The 19,646-nt window shown below is 43.2% G+C and overlaps 1 protein-coding gene across 4 annotated transcripts in view; it reads right to left on the bottom strand.

Annotated features, from left to right (window-relative positions):
* LRIG2 (leucine rich repeats and immunoglobulin like domains 2) overlaps window positions 1-19,646 on the bottom strand; it is a 112,573-nt gene that overhangs the window by 23,656 nt on the left and 69,271 nt on the right. The gene's annotated exons all lie outside the window — the stretch shown is intronic.

Below are 19,646 nucleotides of genomic sequence, written 5' to 3'. Positions count from 1 at the left end.
CAGTGATGCATTTATTCCACCCAAAAAAATAACTGTTGACAGCCAGCCCCATGCAAAGCCCCATGCCAGGCACCGTGGAGGAGACAAATGTAACTCAGGCTCGCACTGACTCCCATGCCAGGCCCTGAGTACACAGATCCACCAGCCTAGGTCTGCCAATTCCTTGTGCAGTGTTCTTTCCACAACAGGACCGCCTTCCAAAAGTGATGCCCGAGCTGCCAGGATTAGGAGCATTCTTCCTGCTGTGTCCTCTGGAAGGATGCAACTGAGACTTCCCCACGAGGGACCTGCAGTGAGCTAGTGTGAGGGTTCAAGGGAAACAGGACTCATCCCACCCCAGGAAGCTTCCAGTGGCGGCTGGGTCAGTATCTGGATGAGATGGAGGGGGTAAGAAGGATCTGCTCTCAGAGGGCTGGATGGGGTAAGATGTGGGGTTAGTGCCTGGGGGCCAGGAGCAGAGGGAGAAGCAGGTATGTGGGGCATGTGAAGCACTCTCTTTGGGGCTTCAGTGACCTGGGGCTTTCCGGCTGGTTCCTGTCAGGGGAGGGGGCACTCCTCCCTAAGGTAATAAACCCACAAGCTCCTTCCGCAGCCTCTGCCCCTCTTGGGACCAGCAATGACAATGGACCTAAAGCCTTGTGCTTTGTGCTTTTGGCATTCAGCACTCTTTTCTCATGAGGTTTCTACCCTTTAGGCTCCCCAAGAGCCAGGGTGTGCTCTCAGGACGCCTGTGCTCCCCTCCGTGGGATGGGCCACTGTGGATACAGCGGCCCACCCCATTGTGAGGCATTTCGGTTGCGCGGGCAGATCAAAGATGGAGAACCAGGTAAAAGAGCTTTCGGGAATCCTAAAGAGATGATATAATGGGTGGTCTACATGGGTTTCTCAAACTTGGCACTATTGACATCTGAGCCAGATCATTCTTTGCCCTGTGCAGTGCAGAATGTTTAGCAGCTTCCCTGGCCTCTATTTACTATGTAGTAGTGAGCAGTTCCCCAGTTGTGACGACCAAAAATGTTTCCAAGCATTTCCTATGTCCCCCGGGGAGTAAAATAACCCCTTGATTAAGAACCACTGCTGCATAGTCTTCAAGGCTTTAGGTTTGAATCCTGGCTCTATCATTTGCTAGCTGTGTGAGCACTGCAGGTTGTTTAATCCGGGCCTCAGTTTTCTTATCTGTAAAATGGGGATAATAATAATACCTACCTCATAATATTGTTATGAAATAAGTTAACATGTACAGAACAGTGTCCAGCACATAATAACCACTCAATCAGTGCTATCGCTCTTATCACCAGAAACCAAATGCAGATAAAGTGGAATGTCAAAAAGACTGCTCCATAAACACTCACTGTGGTACAAAAACAAGAAATTTAAATCATTCATTCATTTTCTGCCCTGTTTATTTCTGGTAAACTATTTGAGGCAGCTTAAAATAAAAGCACACACACTACTGGGCAATTTAAAGAAAAATTTTTTTACAACACAAGGGTAATTTTAATATTTAAAGAAATTATACAGATCACAAGTAAGCACTAATATCACTTAGATTAATGAGGACAGGACATAAAGCACAAAAGTTTACAGAAGAAAATAACATGAAAAAAAGTTCAACAAAGATATAAAAATTAAATAGCAACCAAAAATAAGCTATTAAAAAAGTCAGATTAACGGATAAGAGGCAATGAAACTGATACTTTCATATATTGTAGTTAGAAACATGGCAAATTAAAATTGATTGAGATTAATAACCATGAAAACTAGAGAGGGGAAGTTAATTTCATCAAGAACTCAAAATCAGATGCAGTGTTCACTTAAGCAACAGACAGAAACCTGAGCTTCCTAGCAGCCACTGAAAAAATAAAAACACAGCCAAGAGAACTCACCACCAGGACCTGCAAGGTCCATCTAGATTTAGAAAACCATCTTTGTTTTCCCAACTTCCAAATGAGATAAACTTTGTTCACTAAGCCCAAGAGGAACTTTTATCAAGTGAGTCCTAACACAAGGGCCTTGAGTAACAGAGTTAGACAATGCTTCAACAGCAGTTCTGAGGCCATGTATCAGCGGCAATTAAAGCTCATTTAAGGCACCACACACAACTCTACACCTCTGCTCTGGCCCCTCCTCCTGCATGGATGAATGAATTCCCTGGATATATGCCTGCCCATCTAAGCACAAGTTGGGGCTGTCAGGAGAAGCAGCCTCTCCCCACTGCCTGCCCAGCTGACGTGCAGGCCCCTTCCAGGCTTACTGGCAGGGCTGGTGGCCAGGGCATGCTGCCAGCTGTTTAAACACTCCTGATGGCTTGGCTCTCTGACTGCAGCCCCTCAGTAAAGGGAGGCCCATAGCAGAGCCTGGCACTGAGGGCAACACTGTAGCCAAATTCCCCCAGCACTGTGCTGAATGGCTCCCTGGGGGTAAGGAGGCAGGCGAAGGGGCCAGCTCTGAGTGTGGAATAAAAGAAGTAGGGGCTAGGAGCACCCCCAAGGCAAAGGAAAACAGTCACCTGAACAGGACATAGTGAAACCAGCTCCTTGGGACCACCCTGGTGGCACAGTGGTTAAGAATTTGCCTGCCAATGCAGGGGACACAGGTTCAATCCCTGCTCCAGGAATATCCCACATTCCACAGAGCAACTAAGCCCGTGCTCCACAACTACTAGAGCCCACAAGCCACAACTACTGAAGCCCACATGCCCTAGAGCCCACGTGCTGCAACTACTGAGCCCACGCACCACAACTACTGAAGGCCGTGCGCTCTAGGGCCCGCGTGCCACAACTACTGAGCCCACATGCTGCAACTACTGAAGCTTGCACGCCTAGAGCCCGTGCTCCACAACAAGAGAAGCCACTGCAATGAGAAGTCCGCGCACTGCAACGAAGAGCAGCCCCACCGCTCACCACAAAGCCCATGCACAGCAATGAAGACCCAATGCAGCCAAAAAAAAAAGAGAAAAGAAAGCAGCTTCTTGCCCTCTTAACCTCACTATGCCTCAGTTTCCTCTTTTGTAAAATGGGGATAATATTGACCCATGTGGTTATTGTGAGGATTAAAAGAGTTCTACAGGGCTTCCCTGGTGGCGCAGTGGTTGAGAGTCTGCCTGCCGATGCAGGGGACACGGGTTCGTGCCCCGGTCTGGGAAGATCCCACATGCCGCGGAGCGGCTGGGCCCGTGAGCCATGGCTGCTGAGCCTGCGCGTCCGGAGCCTGTGCTCCGCAACGGGAGAGGCCACAACAGTGAGAGGCCCGCGTACCGCAAAATAAAAATTAAAAAAAACAAAGAGTTCTACATACAAAGTGCTTAGAACAATGCCTGGCACACAGTAAATGTTAGCTACTATTATTGTTATTATTTTTGCCCTCAGCACTCTTCTGTGTATATCCTAGACTCAAGCAACACATCTCCTGGAGGGTCTCACAGTGCAGGGAGGTGACAGGAGAAGGTTTCTGAACTTTGAATCACTGTGTAACCCTCAGCCTAGAGACTAGCAATGGGACCAAGTACTAGTTCACAATACACAGGAGGAGCCTTGAGCATGGAGTACTAGTCCAGCCCTGCCACTAACTGGTGCCTTGGTGCAAGGGCCTGGGGCCTTGGGCATATATATCCTTGCTCCAATCTGGGCCTCAGCTTACTCACCTACAAAATGAAGAGAAGGGACTAAATAATTCCTAACTTTGACTATGCATCCAAATCACTTCAGGACATCATAAAATGCAGATTCCCAGATTCTGGCATGAATCCAAGTCTGGAAAGGGAGACCGAGAATCTGCATTTTAATGAGCTCCTTGGAGAATCTTGATGTTCAGTCAGGTTGGAAAGCCACTGACTAGCTATGCTCTAAGGCCCTGTCCAATATTCATGTGCTAAATTAAAATCACAGACTCACGGAGCAAAAGGAGTTTGCAGTGATCATGCACCTTAGGGGCCCAGGGCAGATGGCCGCTCGCCTGTGAGAGAGCTCCAGAAGAATAATGCTAACGCCCTTGATGCTCTCCCAGGGGTTAATCAGCCCTAGAGGTGAGAAGTTATACTTTCTGTCTAATCAAACACTCTATCTCAGCAATCTACCTCCAACCCTGAGGGCTTTGTTCTCAGAGTTGTAGGGCAGGGCTATTTGGTGCCCTTCAGCACAACCTTCATGACCTTGAGTGCTGCTTGAAGTCAGCCTGGTCCCAACAATACTACTGGTGAGATGGCTTTTGATTTTGGCCCTTTCTTTCCATTCCCACTGCTGCTGCCCTAGTTTAGGCTGTTAATACCTCTTGCTCGGACCATATAACAGCTTCCCAGCTAATCTTCTGCCCTTCTATCTCTCCTCTCTTCAATCTCTCCTTCACGGCATCAACATTTTCCTAACCCCAACTCTGACTGCATTACATCTCCAGCCTACAATCCTCCATGTCTACCAATCAAACCCTAACTCCTCAGCCTGTCATTCAAGGCCTTTCAGCACATTTTTGCTTTTACTATGTCTGTGAACAGCAAATGAGATCACACAGGCCACATTTTTGCTTTTATAGCTTATTGCATTTCTCTTCCATAACCCCCTCTGGCCAAGAGCCACCCTGGGCTACAATTGACTTTCTTGAATATTTTTGACAGAGGGTTTCCCAAACTTGAACACTGTGGAACATCCTCTCCCCACCATCGTCTGTTTCTCACGGCAAAATACTGAAAACATCTCATGGATACTAAGTGATTCACGGAAGTCAGCTTGGGAAACACTCTCTATGATATTCCACCTGCTTATCAATGACTTGACTCTCCATTCTGGGGTCTGCCCAGGTCTTGAACTCCAACTCAGAACAACCACCTAAGGTTGTCATGCCTGCCCTCTCTCCATCTGGCTGTTTTTGAATACTGTAAAGGTCCTACAGCGACGTGGAACTAGAACACTAGTCTATCACCACCGCTATTCCTTCTTTGCCTTCCTTCTTGAGCTGGTACCTCATTTTCCCCCGACGTTGAATTTCTCAAGGCCCGTCTTGATTTACTTACATGAGCATGGGTGGCCATTCAAACATTTTTGTTTTCCCAACTTCCAAATAAACAGCCTCCTCTTCTCATTAGCAACTTTAGCAGGTAAATATCTACCCCTCTTGGGGCTACTCCCCTTTCCCACATCTATGACAGACACTGTTGACTGATCACAGCACTTGCTCTTAAGCCCCAGATGTGATGATGTAGATTCAGAATCCTTCTCAACACTGTTCCCCAGGCAGGTATTATCCATCAATCAAAGTTGGCATGCCAGTTGAGACAGTTCTATTTACCATCAATGACCTAGTTGATTAAATAGCTAATGTGTTTACTAGAAAAGCTCTGTTGAGTTTCAATTTCAACTCTCTATGGAACCTTAAACTAGTCTCTAGTTACAGCCTATCTATTCCAAGTCTTTTAGGCTGGAGGATCCGGGCTGTGGGAGAGGCTCTATTAGAAGTCTAATTTGGCATAAGAATTAGAATAAGATTGCCAAGGTCAGAAGGGCTTCAACTAAGAACTGTCCTGGAGCACAGGAAAGAGGCCACCTCCCGTCTCTTTCTCCTGCCAAAACCCAAAGAAGTGTCTGGTGAGCTGGCTAGGCTCTATTCATAAAGAAGAGCACCTGAGCGGCTACAAGACAAATGACAAACTACCCCTAGAAAGATGAATCTCTGGGGCAAAGAGCAATTGGAGATGCCTTTGATGTCCCTCAGCAGCGGCAAGGTTTTCAATTTGGCCTGAACAAATGGAACCATCATCATTGGAAACACTGATATCTTCAGTCAGGTAGCAGGCTGCTCCGGTTTCTTCTCTCTCCTCCGCCCCCTCCTTTTCCTCCAAGCTGATCACATTTCCTTGGTGATTTTCATGCTTAGTCAGTAGGTCTTAGGGCACAAGTTTCAATTCCATAGGGACCTTGTCCATATAAACTACTCTGTACTAATGTTATCCTCTGTACGGTATACTCCTTCCTTTCCTCCTTCCATAAGTGCTGATTAAACACCTACTATGTGCTATGTGGCGAGCACCACTGTGGAGAAGAAAGCCCTTGAACTGCAACGGGAGCCACCAGGGGAGGCTCTGTGGAGACAAAGATAATGTCACTGCTCCGATCAGCAGAAAAATGCATTTCAAGTACTTTCTCTCTTCTTGAGATCTCAAAAGAGCTTTAACTGAGTGGGAGCAAATTGAGAGCCTGGCAGCTAGAACGCAGGAATTCCAGGGAATTCTACAAAATCACGGAGAGTCCCCATACGGTGAACACAAACCAGTCTCAAATCCGGAATACAATTAAGAGAGATCAACAGAATACTCTCTAGCCTTTAATTATTACCAGGGACTGTTTAAAGTGTTTTATATATATTAACTCTCTGAATCCCCACCATAATGCTATGAATTAAATATTTTATTCTCATCATTCCAAAGATGAGAAATAGAGTCACAGAGAGCTTAAATGGCTTGCTCAAGGCCAGCAGCTAGGAAGTGATGGAGCCAGGACTTGAACTCATGTAGTCTCATTGCAGAGTCCTAAAGTACCTGAAATATGTACATTTAACAACAAAGAAAGTGTTAATTCATAGATTGGAGTGGCGGGGGGATGGGGGTGGATAATAACTGGATGGAGCTTTTGATCCCAAGATAGTCTATCAAAGACAGAAGGGCTTTTTTGTTTTGTTTTTTTGGGCACACTGTGTGCCTTGTGGGCTCTTGGTTCCCCAACCAGGGATTGAATCCTGGCCCTTGGCAGTGAGAGCATGGAGGCCTAACCACTGGACCACCAGGGAATTCCCGACAGAAGGGTTTTGGTAGATGAGAAGCTCAGAGTGCCTAACATGCCCTCCTACTTTTAAGGAAGTCCTCACAAAGGCCAGCCACTCCCCCAGACCCAACCACATCTCCTGGTGTCCCCTTGACAGATCGCAGACTGGGGCCCCAGTGCCTGACCCAGCTTACAATGTTCATGTTCTTGAATGCCAGACGTGGAGACAGATCTGCATGGGTCCCTGTAATAGCAATCCATATTTTTGACTGGAAAAAAATATGATGTAATTAGTACCCACTGCAGCAATGTCACTGGTCCTAGAAGCCTGAAGCCCTAACCTCTAGACTGGACTCTACCACGTACTGTCCCTTGATTTGGTTTCTTCATCTGTAGATGTTTTTTCATTCATTAAACAATTCTGAGCGACTCTCTGTGCCAAGCACCACTGCTAAACCCTGAAACCACTAAGTGGAATTCAGTAGTTGCCCCCAAGGAACTCACTATTTGCTGGTAGAGACAGACAGGGAAAAGGGTCCTTACAATGATGCCTTGTGTCCTCTCAAGGCTCTGGAAACCAAGGGACGGCCCCACCCTGTCCCTCCTCCCTGGGAGTCTGGGAACAGCAAATGAGATCACACAGGGGAAAGTGCTTTGTAAACAGCAGAGGGTGAGAATGAGGTATGCGGGGAAGAGGGGAAGGCCATAACCCAGGAACTGTCTGCCATGTCTGGAGAACTTGCGCAGGCAGCTGACCAAGCTAAGTGCTCCGTCTGGGTCTGGGAGACTGGGCAAGGTCCCCTGGATGTGAGGGGACAAAGCCTGAAGCCTTGGGCTCACTCTCCCAGCCGGCCAAGCCCAAACCTTGCTGCCCAGGCCAAGCTACTCTGTGCTCTGCGTGGCAGGAACCTAAACCTGTGTGATTCTGCTGGGAGCTAGGCGCTTTTGCGGACCCCTGCCACCCGTGATCTCTTCAAGGTTGTAGCCTGAACGTGACAAAGGCCAGGTCTCCCCTCTCTTGTGCAACCCGAGGAGCCCGATTCCCATGAATCGCCTTATATAATGAATATCCCTGAGAAATGTTGGCCCGTGGTGACGCCAGCCACTGCTATTCTCTGTGCTGAAGCGCCACCTAGAGGCCAGCTCTAGCTCAAACGACTGGGTAGGTACGTTTCAAAATTTGCCTCTGCAGGGCGAAACGCGGAAAAGAGATGTTAAAAGGACTAAAAGGCAAGAAAACGTCAGGGGACCAGTAAGAGAAGCCCATCAGTCCCTTCACCAGGCCCCCTGTCGTCTGCTGAGTCAGGAACTGAAATGTCTCAGCTTCTCACCGGACAGGGTTTCCTCCATGGCTAGGGACCAGTGTGAGAATGTCACTGCTTCTCACATACTGTAAATTCTAGACCCGAAGAGCAAACACGCCAAGAAAACCCTCCAGTTCGCCCTGCAGCCCAGACCCCAACCACCTGCTCCTCCTCTCCTACCCTGAAGTTCAGACTCTCTGGCTAGCTTGGGAAAATTGTTTTTCAGTGGATAAGTCCTCCTCTTGGGGAGACTTTGCTGATTCTGCTTACATTTCTGGAATCAGCTAACCTACACTGAGCATGAACACACATTTATCGTGGGCCATTTATTCAGAAGTAGCTGGGTGAGTCTACAAAGGCATCAAAGATAAGCCAATACTTCAAAATCAGCACAGAGTTATTTTTGCCTGAAGAAAATCCAAGCCAGATGGTAGCAGAAAAATATCAAGAAAAGTAAACCGAAGCTCTCAAACTGAGCAAGGATTTTTTTTTAAACCCTCTTACTTTAGGTTTTTCTCTTCAATCTTTTGCCAGACCTGCAATTTAGTTTCCTACTACTGAGCTTACTGAACTCAAGTATAATTGGAAAACAAGATACATAAAATATTCAAGGTCTCATTGTCCATCAAAGCGTCCTAGTTTATGCTGCTTAAAGATGGCACTATGTGCAGTATCCCTGGAATACCCACAGGGGTGACAACACATCTTTGCCTGCAAGCAGCTGCTGGTCCCTCTTCCCACCAGGGACAATTCAAACTCAGGGTAAACCCTGAGGAACCTAGGGAAAACTAGAATCCATTAAAAAGCTACAGCTGTTTCTCATGGATAAACTGCAGTCCACTGACTGGCCAAAGAGCCCAGAGGAAGTGAAGTTGTCATTTCCTTCACCTATACTCTCAAGTAAGTTAGATTTACTAAAACTGAAATTTGCTTCTCCCCGGTAGAAACAATTCCGCTTGGTGTTCACAGCAATCTCGATGTGAGATCCTGAGATGAGTATTATTATCATTGCTGCCTTGCAGAGAAAGAAATGGAGGCTAAAAGAAGGTGAGTAATTTTCCTGTAAGTGAAGTAGCCAAGGTTTGAACTCAAGGGCTCTGCTTCCAGTTTTCCCAAGGTCACCATCTCTCTTGGCATGAAGTCAATGTATTAAGTACTGAAGAGAATATTCTGAAAAACAATTCAGTTTGCCACAGATTGTTGCAAGAATTCTTACACAGGCATTAGGACTACACTTTAAGGTGGAATTTGTAGACCAGGGATGACCCTCATTCAGAAATAATGCTCACTGGAGGTCAGTTCACACAATACGCTTTCTGGGAGGCTCAATGTTTCTCAATTAAACAAAAAGACTTCTTTTGATTTTGTTTCCCACTTCATTCCTTTCATTGAAGCTAGACAGGCTCTTTGTCCCCTAAAAAATTCCATGCAAGTGTTGTAATTATTATTCTCTGATAAAGTGAGTTTCCTCCTGGGAGAGAGAAGAACAACTAAACAAAAATTGGAAGAAACAAAGGCACAATAGGGACAGTGGTGAGGATGGTCTCTTCACCCAGAAAAATTACAGTATTTCAGAGCTGGAAGGGACCTCTGAGAGCATCTGATGACAGTCCAAATGCCCTTTTGGCAGATGATATCAAGACCCAGCAGTTAAGCGACTTCCCAAGATCACAGCTCTGAGTGGCAGAGCTGATCAGAATCCCAGTCTAACTGGTTCCTAGCTGAAGGCACTTTTCATTTAATCAGTTTCAGGAGATTGTATCTTGTTTCTAAATAAAATCCAGCTAGGAAACCAAATCTCCAGGGATACCCCTGAAATGACTCTTTGGGGACACTCCCCATCTTGAGCTGTTCCAGATGGGATGGGATGGGATGGGATGGGATGGGATGGGATGGGATGGGATGGGATGGGATGGGATGGGATGGGAAGGGGAGGGAAATAGAATGGAGAAGAGGGGAAGGGAGCGGAGAGGAGGGCTCCTTTCTGAGTGCCCATAACAATAGCCAATAGTGAGAGTTTGTTGTGCTGTGCTGGGCATCGTGCTTAGAACTTCAAATGCATTAGCTCCTCCCAACAACCGTATAAGATAGGCATGATTCTTTCCACTTTACAGAAAAGGAGAATGAGGTACAAGAAACTGGCTTAAGCTTTTACAACTTGTAAGAGGTGAAGGTAGGATTGGAACAGCTCTGTTCTACATCAAAGTCCAAATCAGTGACTTAAAAACCACATAGTAAGTGCAGGGCCCAGGGAAACTCAAATTTTGGCTGTTCATAGGGAATCCTCATATACTAGTCAGCTGTCTCTACAGAAAACCACAGACACGGCCTAGCTTGAAAGAGGGCATTTCCACCATGGATGGCAGATGCGGGACTTAGGAGCTTAGTTTCTTGCTTCTTCTGCCCAAACTTTCTTACTGGATGGGTGGGGGAAGAGTAGGATGATCGATACGGAAGAAAACATTCAGGACCGGAGGTTTAGTGGGGACAGAAAGAAAACAGGCTTGCTTTTTAAACCAAAGGTATTCTAAAAGCCCACTCTGCCTTCAAGAGCTACAGAAGAGGGCTTCCCTGGTGGCGCAGTGGTTGAGAGTCCGCCTGCCGATGCAGGGGACACGGGTTCGTGCCCCGGTCTGGGAAGATCCCACATGCTGCGGAGCAGCTGGGGCCGTGAGCCATGGCTGCTGAGCCTGCGCGTCCGGAGCCTGTGCTCTGCAACGGGAGAGGCCACAACAGTGAGAGGCCCGCGTACCGCAAAAAAAAAAAAAAAAAAAGAGCTACAGAAGAAATTCTATGCCATTCTTAAATTCTTTCACTACCCCCAGTAACCATTTCACTAACAGATCTTACATATGCTAGAACTTGAATTAGACACAATGAAGGACTTCTGGGGAAAATGAACCAGCTATCTCTGTAAATTGGAATTTCTCTGTATAGAATCCCTTTCCTGGAGAGAAGAAATATACCCAGCCAGTTCTTAGGGCCTTCTCTAAATTAAGACTGCCCAAAGGAAGAAACACCAAGACATTCAACAGGGGAAGACGAGGAGGTAGTTTTCAAACTACTTGCCTCACTGGGTATTAAAGTCTTTCCAGCTCAAAGGGCCTTCAGGAAATGGTACATACTCAGAGGTAAGACAGGTGACTAAGGTGTCAGAGAAAACTGGTGCTCTGGAGGAGTGGGGCCCAGGATGCCAAACTCCTGCCAACATGATGCATTGCTTTTTCCCCAAATCTGGAACTTATTGTGATTTTGTGCTTCTCCAAAAGTCAAAAGTTCTCAACATTACACACTTGCATGTTTTTTAACATCTTTATTGGAGTATAATTGCTTTACAATGTTGTGTCAGTTTCTGGTGTATAACAAAGTGAATCAGCTATACATATAAATATATATCCCCATATCCCCTCCCTCTTGCGTCTCCCTCCCACCCCTCTAGGTGGTCACAAAGCACCGAGCTGATCTCCCTGTGCCATGCGGCTGCTTCCCACTAGCTATTTTACATTTGGTAGTGTATATATGTCCATGCCACTCTCTCACTTTGTCCCAGCTTACCCTTCCCCCTCCCCGTGTCCTCAAGTCCATTCTCTACGTCTGTGTCTTTATTCCTGTCTTGCCACTAGGGACTTACTTCACTCTGTATGACAGACTCTAGGTCCATCCACCTCACTACAGATAACTCAATTTCGTTTCTTTTTACAGCTGAGTAATATTCCATTGTATATATGTGCCACATCTTCTTTATCCATTCATCTGTCGATGTACACTTAGGTTGCTTCCATGTCCTGGTTATTGTAAATAGAGCTGCAATGAACATTTACACACTTGAATCTTAAGTTCTTTTTTCAGTAAGAGCTCATTGGTGTGGTCCCTGAACCAGCCCCAGGTTACTTGTATAAAGAACAGGGCCGTGGAAGCAGCAATAATTCACTGTTTGATGACAACTGTATTTCTTCTCTGCACTAGCTATTTGTGGCATGGAACATATACTCGTGCATCTGTCTCTGGAAGTTGCCCAGAAGAATAATAATTCAAGCTACCCTCTATCACTGCTGACTTTAACCACATGCCTATTGTTTTTGTTTTTGTTTTTGTTTTTTGTATTTTTTATAATATTTATTTTTTTATAGAGCAGGTTCTTATTAGTTATCCATTTTATATACATCAGTGTAGACATGTCAATCCCACTCTCCAAATGCATCACAATACCACCCCCACCCCCCGCCACTTTCCCCCCTTGGTGTCCATAAGTTTGTTCTCTACATATGTGTCTCAATTTCTGCCCTACAAACCGGTTCATCTGTATCATTTTCTAGGTTCCACATACATGCGTTAATATACGATATTTGTTTTTCTCTTTCAGCTTTACTTAACTCAGTATGACAGTCTCTAGGTCCATCCACATTTCTACAAAAGACCCAATTTCATTCCTATATATGGCTGAGTAATATTCCATTGTATATATGTACCATATCTTCTTTATCCATTCGTCTGTTGATGGGCATTTAGGTTGCTTCCGTGACCTGGCTATTGTAAATAGTGCTGCAATAAACATTGGGGTGCATGGGTCTTTTTGAATTATGGTTTTCTCTGGGTATATGCCCAGTAGTGGGATTGCTGGATCATATGGTAATTCTATTTTTAGTTTTTTAAGGAACCTCCATACTGTTCTCCATAGTGGCTGTATCAATTTACATTCCCACCAACAGTGCAAGAGGGTTCCCTTTTCTCCACACTCTCTCCAGCATTTGTGGTTTGTAGATTTTCTGATGATGCCCATTCTAACTGGTGTGAGGTGATACCTCATTGCAGTTTTGATTTGCATTTCTCTAATAATTAGTGATGTTGAGCAGCTTTTCATGTGCTTCTTGGCCATCTGTATGTCCTCTTTGGAGAAATGTCTATTTAGGTCTTCTGCCCATTTTTGGATTGGGTTGTTTGTTTCTTTAATACTGAGCTGCATGACTATTTATATATTTTGGAGATTAATCCTTTGTCCCTTGATTCGTTTGCAAATACTTTCTCTCATTCTGAGGGCTGTCTTTTCGTCTTGTTTGTAGTTTCCTTTGCTTTGCAACAGCTTTGAAGTTTCATTAGGTCCCATTTGTTTATTTTTGTTTTTATTTCCATTACTCTAGGAGGTGGATCAAAAAAGATCTTGCTGTGATTTATGTCAGAGTGTTCTTCCTATATTTTCCTCTAAGAGTTTTATAGTGTCCGGTCTTACATTTAGGTCTCGAATCCATTTTGAGTTTATTTTTGTGTATGGTGTTAGGGAGTGTTCTAATTTCATTCTTTAACATGTAGCTGTCCAGTTTTCCCAGCACCACCTACTGAAGACACTGTCTTTTCTCCATTGTATATCCTTGCCTCCTTTGTCATAGATTAGTTGACCATAGGTGTGTGGGTTTATCTCTGGGTTTTCTATCCTGTTCCATTGATCCATATTTCTGTTTTTGTGCCAGTACCATATTGTCTTGATTACTGTAGCTTTGTAGTATAGTCTGAAGTCAGGGAGTCTGATTCCTCCCACTCCGCTTTTTTCCCTCAAGACTGCTTTGGCTACTCAGGATCTTTTGTGTCTCCATACAAATTTTAAGATTTTTTGTTCTAGTTCTGTAAAAAATGCCATTGGTAATTTGATAGGGATTGCATTGAATCCATAGATTGCTTTGGGTAGTATAGTCATTTTCACAATTTTGATTCTTCCAATCCAAGAACATGGTATATCTCTCCATCTGTTGGTATCATCTTTAATTTCTTTCATCAGTGTCTTATAGTTTTCTGCATACAGGTCTTTTGTCTCCCTAGGTAGGTTTATTCCTAGGTATTCTATTCCTTTTGTTGTAGTGGTAAATGGGAGTGTTTCCTTAATTTCTCTTTCAGATTTCTCATCATTACTGTATAGGAATGTGAGAGATTTCTGTGCATTAATTTTGTATCCTGCAACTTTACCAAATTCATTGATTAGCTCTTGTAGTTTTCTGGTGGCATCTTTAGGATTCTCTATGTATAGTGTCATGTCATCTGCAAACAGTGACAGTTTTACTTCTTCTTTTCCAATTTGTATTCCTTTTATTTCTTTTTCTTCTCTGATTGCCGTGGCTAGGACTTCAAAACTATGTTGAAAAAGAGTGGTGAGAGTGGACATCCTTGTCTTGTTCCTGATCTTAGAGGAAATGCTTTCAGTTTTTCACCATTGAGAATGATGTTTGCTGTGGGTTTGTCGTATATGGCCTTTATTATGTTGAGGTAGGTTCCTTCTTTGCCCACTTTCTGGAGAGTTTTTATCATTAATGGGGTTGAATTTTGTCAAAAGCTTTTTCTGCATCTATTGAGATGATCATATGGTTTTCAGTCTTCAGTTTGTTAATATGGTGTATCACATTGATTTGCATATACTGAAGAATGTTTGCATCCCTGAGATAAATCCCACTTTGATCCTTTTAATGTGTTGTTGGATTCTGTTTGCTAGTATTTTGTTGAGGATTTTTGCATCTAAATTCATCAGTGATATTGGTCTGTAATTTTATTTTTTTGTAGTATCTTTGTCTGATTTGGTATCAGGGTGACGGTGGCCTCAGAGAATAAGTCTGGGAGTTTTCCTTCCTCTGCAATTTTTTGGAAGAGTTTGAGAAGGATGGGTGTTAGTTCTTCTCTAAATGTTTGATAGAATTCACCTGTGAAGCCACCTGGTCCTGGACTTTTGTTTGTTGGAAGGTTTTTAATCACAGTTTCACTTTCATTACTTGCGATTGGTCTGTTCATATTTTCTATTTCTTCCTGGTTCAGTCTTGGAAGGGTACACTTTTCTAAGAATTTGTCCATTTCTTCTAGGTTGTCCATTTTATAGGCACAGAGTTGCTTGTAGTAGTCTCTTAAGATGCTTTGTATTTCTGCAGTGTCTTTATGACTTCTTTCCTTCTGCTAACTTTGGGTTTTGTTTGTTCTTCTTTCTCTAGTTCCCTTAGGTGTAACATTAGATTGAGATTTTGCTTGTTTCTTGAGGTAAGCTTGTATTGCTATAAACTTCCCTCTTAGAACTGCCTTTGCTGCATCCCATAGGTTTTCAATCATCGTGTTTTCATTGTCATTTGTTTCTAAGTATTTTTTGATTTCCTCTTTGATTTCTTCAGTGATCTCTTGGTTATTTAGTAACGTATTGTTTAGCCTCCATGTGTTTGTGTTCTTTACGTTTTTTTCCCTGTAATTGATTTCTAATCTCATAGCGTTGTGGTCAGAAAAGATGCTTGATATGATTTCAATTGTCTTAAATTTACTGAGGCTCGATTTGTGACCCAAGATGTGATCTATCCTGGAGAATTTTCTGTGCACACTTGAGAAGAAAGTGTAATCTGTTCTTTTTGGATAGAATGTCCTATAAATATCAATTAAATCTATCTGGTCTATTGTGTCATTTAAAGCTTCTGTTTCCTTATTAATTTTTCTGTTTGGATGATCTGTCCATTGGTGTAAGTGAGGTGTTAAAGTCCCCCACTATTATCGTGTTACTGTTGATTTCCTCCTTTAGAGCTGTTAGCAATGGCCTTATGTATTGAGGTGCTCCTACGTTGGGTGCATATATGTTTATAATTGTTATATCTTCTTCTTGGATTGATCCCTTGACCATTATGTAGTGTCCTTCCTTGTCCCTTGTAATATTCTTTATTTTAAAGTCTATTTTATCTGATAGGAGTATTGCTACTCCAGCTTTCTTTTGATTTCAATTTGCATGGAATATCTATTTCCATCACCTCACTTTGAGTCTGTATGTGTCCCTAGGTCTGAAGTGGGTCTCTTTCAGACAGCATATATATGGGTCTTGTCTTTGTATCCATTCAGCAAGCCTGTGTGTTTTGGTTGGAGCATTTAATCCATTCATGTTTAAGGTAATTATTGATATGTATGTTACTATGAGCATTTTCTTAATTGTTTTGGGTTTGTTTTTGTAGGTCCTTTTCTTCTCTTGTGTTTCGTACTTAGAGAAGTTCCTTTAGCATTTGTTGTAGAGCTGGTTTGGTGGTGCTGAATTCTCTTAGCTTTTGCTTGTCTGTAAAGCTTTTGATTTCTCCATCAAATCTGAATGAGATCCTTGCTGGACAGAGTAATCTTGGTTGTAGCTTCTTCCCTTTCATCACTTTAAATGTGCCATGGCACTCACTTCTGGCTTGTAGAGTTTCTGCTGAGAAATCAGCTGTTAACCTTATGGGAGTTCCCTTGTAAGTTATTTGTCGTTTTTCCCTTGTTGCTTTCAGTAATTTTTGTCTTTATTTTTTTTCCAATTTGATTACTATGTGTCTTGGCGTGTTTCTCCTTGGGTTTATCCTGTATGGGACTCTCTGCACTTCCTGGACTTGGGTGGCCATTTCCTTTCCCATGTTAGGGAAGTTTTCGACTATAATCTCTTCAAATATTTTCTCGAGTCCTTTCTCTCTCTCTTCTCCTTCTGGGACCCCTATAATGCGAATGTTGTTGCATTTAATGTTTTCCCAGAGTTCTCTTAGGCTGTCTTCATTTCTTTTCATTCTTTTTTCTTTATTCTGTTCCACAGCAGTGAATTCCACCATTCTGTCTTCCAGGTCACTTATCTGTTCTTCTGCCTCAGTTATTCTGCTATTGATTCCTTCTAGTGTATCTTTCATTTCAGTTATTGTATTGTTCATCTCTGTTTGTTTGTTCTTTAATTCTTCTAGGTCTTTGTTAAACATTTCTTGCACCTTCTCGATCTTTGCCTCCATTCTTTTTCCAAGGTCCTGGATCATGTTTACTATCATTATTCTGAATTCTTTTTCTTGAAGGTTGCCTATCTCCACTTCATTTAGCTGTTTTTCTGGGGTTTTATCTTGTTCCTTGATCTGGTCCATAGCCCTCTGCCTTTTCATCTTGTCTATCTTTCTGTGATTGTAGTTTTTGTTCCACAGGCTGCAGGATTGTAGTTCTTCTTGCTTCTGCTGTCAGCCCTCTGGTGGATGCCTAATGTTTTTGAGAGAGAGGAATTCACAAAGGCTTTGGTGGAACATTTAAAAGGAACACACAATTAAACTATTTGATCTGGCATATGGCTCAAGAGCAGCCACTCATTCCACATATGGGGTTGTACTTGTTGATTTAAAAAGTCGGCTTCTCCTTGGGAGAGAATAAAATATAAGCTTAAAAGCACTTACTCTTGAATGCTCCAAATACTTTGCTTCTTTGTTCCCAGATGCACTCAACTTACAATCATTTATGCTGTAAACACGTGTCAGTTTTTTGTGTTCTGGCAAAGCATCGTGCAGTGCTACAATCCCTTTTGTTTGAATCGCTGTGTGGCTGGGGATGTGTGGCGCTTCAGAATTGCAAGCATGCCAGCCAGTGTGTTCATCAGTTTCATTTCCAGTTTCTCTACAGTGCATTTCAGTATACAAAGCATTGACTGGGGTCAGAGAAGCAGCAGCAGCTCAGTGAAAGACTATGGGCTTCAGATCATGTGACTGTAAGCAACTCATTTAGCCTGAGTTATGAGAAAATTCAGCCAACCTGTCTGGGTTATTGGAAGGCTGTATTTAGTTTGCTCAGGCTACTGCAACAAAATACCACAGACTGCATGGCTTAAATGACAGAAACTTATTTTTTCACAGTTCTGAAGTCTGGAAGTCCAAAGTCAATGTGTCAGCATCTCTGATTTCTTCTGAGTCCTCTCATTGGCCTGCAGATGGCTGCTTTCTCACTGTGTCCTTCTCGCACATGGTCTTTCTTCTGTGCATATGCAGGTCTGATGCCCAAATTTCCTTCTTCTTATGATGACACTGGTCATATTAGATTAGGGCCAACCCTAAAGACCTCATTTTAATTTAATTCCCTTTAATGATCTTATACAGTCACATTCTGAGGTACCGGAGATCAGGGCTTCGATTTGAGGGGCCTGGAATTTGAGGGACATGGAGTTCAGCCCATAACAAAGACTAAATGACAAAGTAGGGCCTTGATGAAAGCTCACATTTTTTCCTTTCTTTGACATGGGGAAAGAACCTGTGCTTTGGAATCATAAAGCATAATTTCAACTCCTGGTTCTATTGCCTGCTAATTATGTGATTTTGGCCAAGTTGCTTGTTTCAACATCTGTAAAATGGGAATAAGACTACCTCCCTCAAACCACTGTTGTGAAGATAAAGTGCCGAGTATGTAAAGTGCTTAACAATACCTGGAAGGGGTAGGCAGAATGTATTTGCTAATTTTTCATTATTTGTTCCTGGCAATAATTGCGATTAATGCTTCCTACTTGTCTCTTTTTGTCAAAGAGCTCTGGCAACTGGCCTTGATGATGGCCTGTGAACTAAATAAACAAAGTGACCAAACTTGAGATTCCTAGAGATTTCAAGATTTCTTGATTGGCTGAACAAAGCAGCAGAGGTGGCAGATGGAACATCCCCAACAGAGCCTTGATTACACAAGTCCACATCAGACCCCCAGAGCATCAAACCATCTCCTTCCCAGTATGACCACCCTTGTACTTCTGCTTTCCTTAGCCTATCTCGTGACAGAATTGCCCCTATAAGAAAAGTCACAGGCAGTCCGTCCTGAAAGCACTGTCAAGACAGACAACAGGACTGGAACACAAGCAGCATCTACAAAGGACTCTACCACACAAGTGAGGAGCTTTAGACCAGGGGAAGGTAGCTGAGCTGAAAGGTGTTGTAATTGTTACTTCTAGTCAGGGAAGACTCTAGACAGAAGCCTAGTTCTCCGTTTCAACCACTGCAAACCAGCAAGTTTAAAGGGAACCTCCAGAAATGAGCAAGACCAACCCCCATCATGACACATAACCGTGTTACTACATGGTTGCAGTAGTGCTACTCCAAAAGTGGTCTGCAGATCTTGCCTATCTGCCAATTCTTTGCTACTAGTCCATGACAAAGCACAGAATAAGCACTTAGAAACTTTAACAGCAGTTTGACAGAATACTTTTACATGTTAAATCTATAACAAAAACTTTACACTTTTATTTTGTGTCCTTTATTTTTCTAGAAATTCATTCTTATTATATTTTACAAAAGTAATGGTCCATGGCAACTGGTCCTGCAGCACAGACAACTTCAGCACTAGGTTACAAGCTTCTAAATAGCTGAGTGCAAATAAATATCTTTCATAACTCAGCAGGACCCTACTACTGGGGCCCTAGTACATCTCATTTCAAAACAAAAAATATGATAAAACCATGGCATTTTCCTTCATTCCACCTAATAAGAAAATGATAGTCGGGAATAAAGTAAAAATCAACTTCCAGTATACATTCCAGTCCAGACTTTCACCATATTGAAAGTGATCAATGTCCAGAGGCTTTTATTCCAATGTTTATAAAGACTGGAGACATAATACTCTGTTCAGAACTGGAAGGTATCACAGTGGGAAAAATCCTGAATATGAGTCAGAAATTCTGCATTCAAATTCGGGCTTTAAAAGCTTTTTGACATTGTGTAGGTGATAATCTAACTGAGCCACTTTTGTTAACTACAAAAAGTGGAGATTAAAATCCTCTGCCCAATCTACATCTTAAGAGTGCTGCGAGAGTCAAATAAAATAATGTCTGTGGGATGTGCCTCATAAAGAATAAAGT

Source organism: Phocoena sinus, chromosome 1, assembly GCF_008692025.1.
Source record: "Phocoena sinus isolate mPhoSin1 chromosome 1, mPhoSin1.pri, whole genome shotgun sequence".
In the NCBI taxonomy this organism is placed as follows: domain Eukaryota; kingdom Metazoa; phylum Chordata; class Mammalia; order Artiodactyla; family Phocoenidae; genus Phocoena; species Phocoena sinus.
The sequence above is the reverse complement of the archived record's forward strand: the minus strand, read 5'-3'. Positions and strand labels throughout refer to the sequence as shown.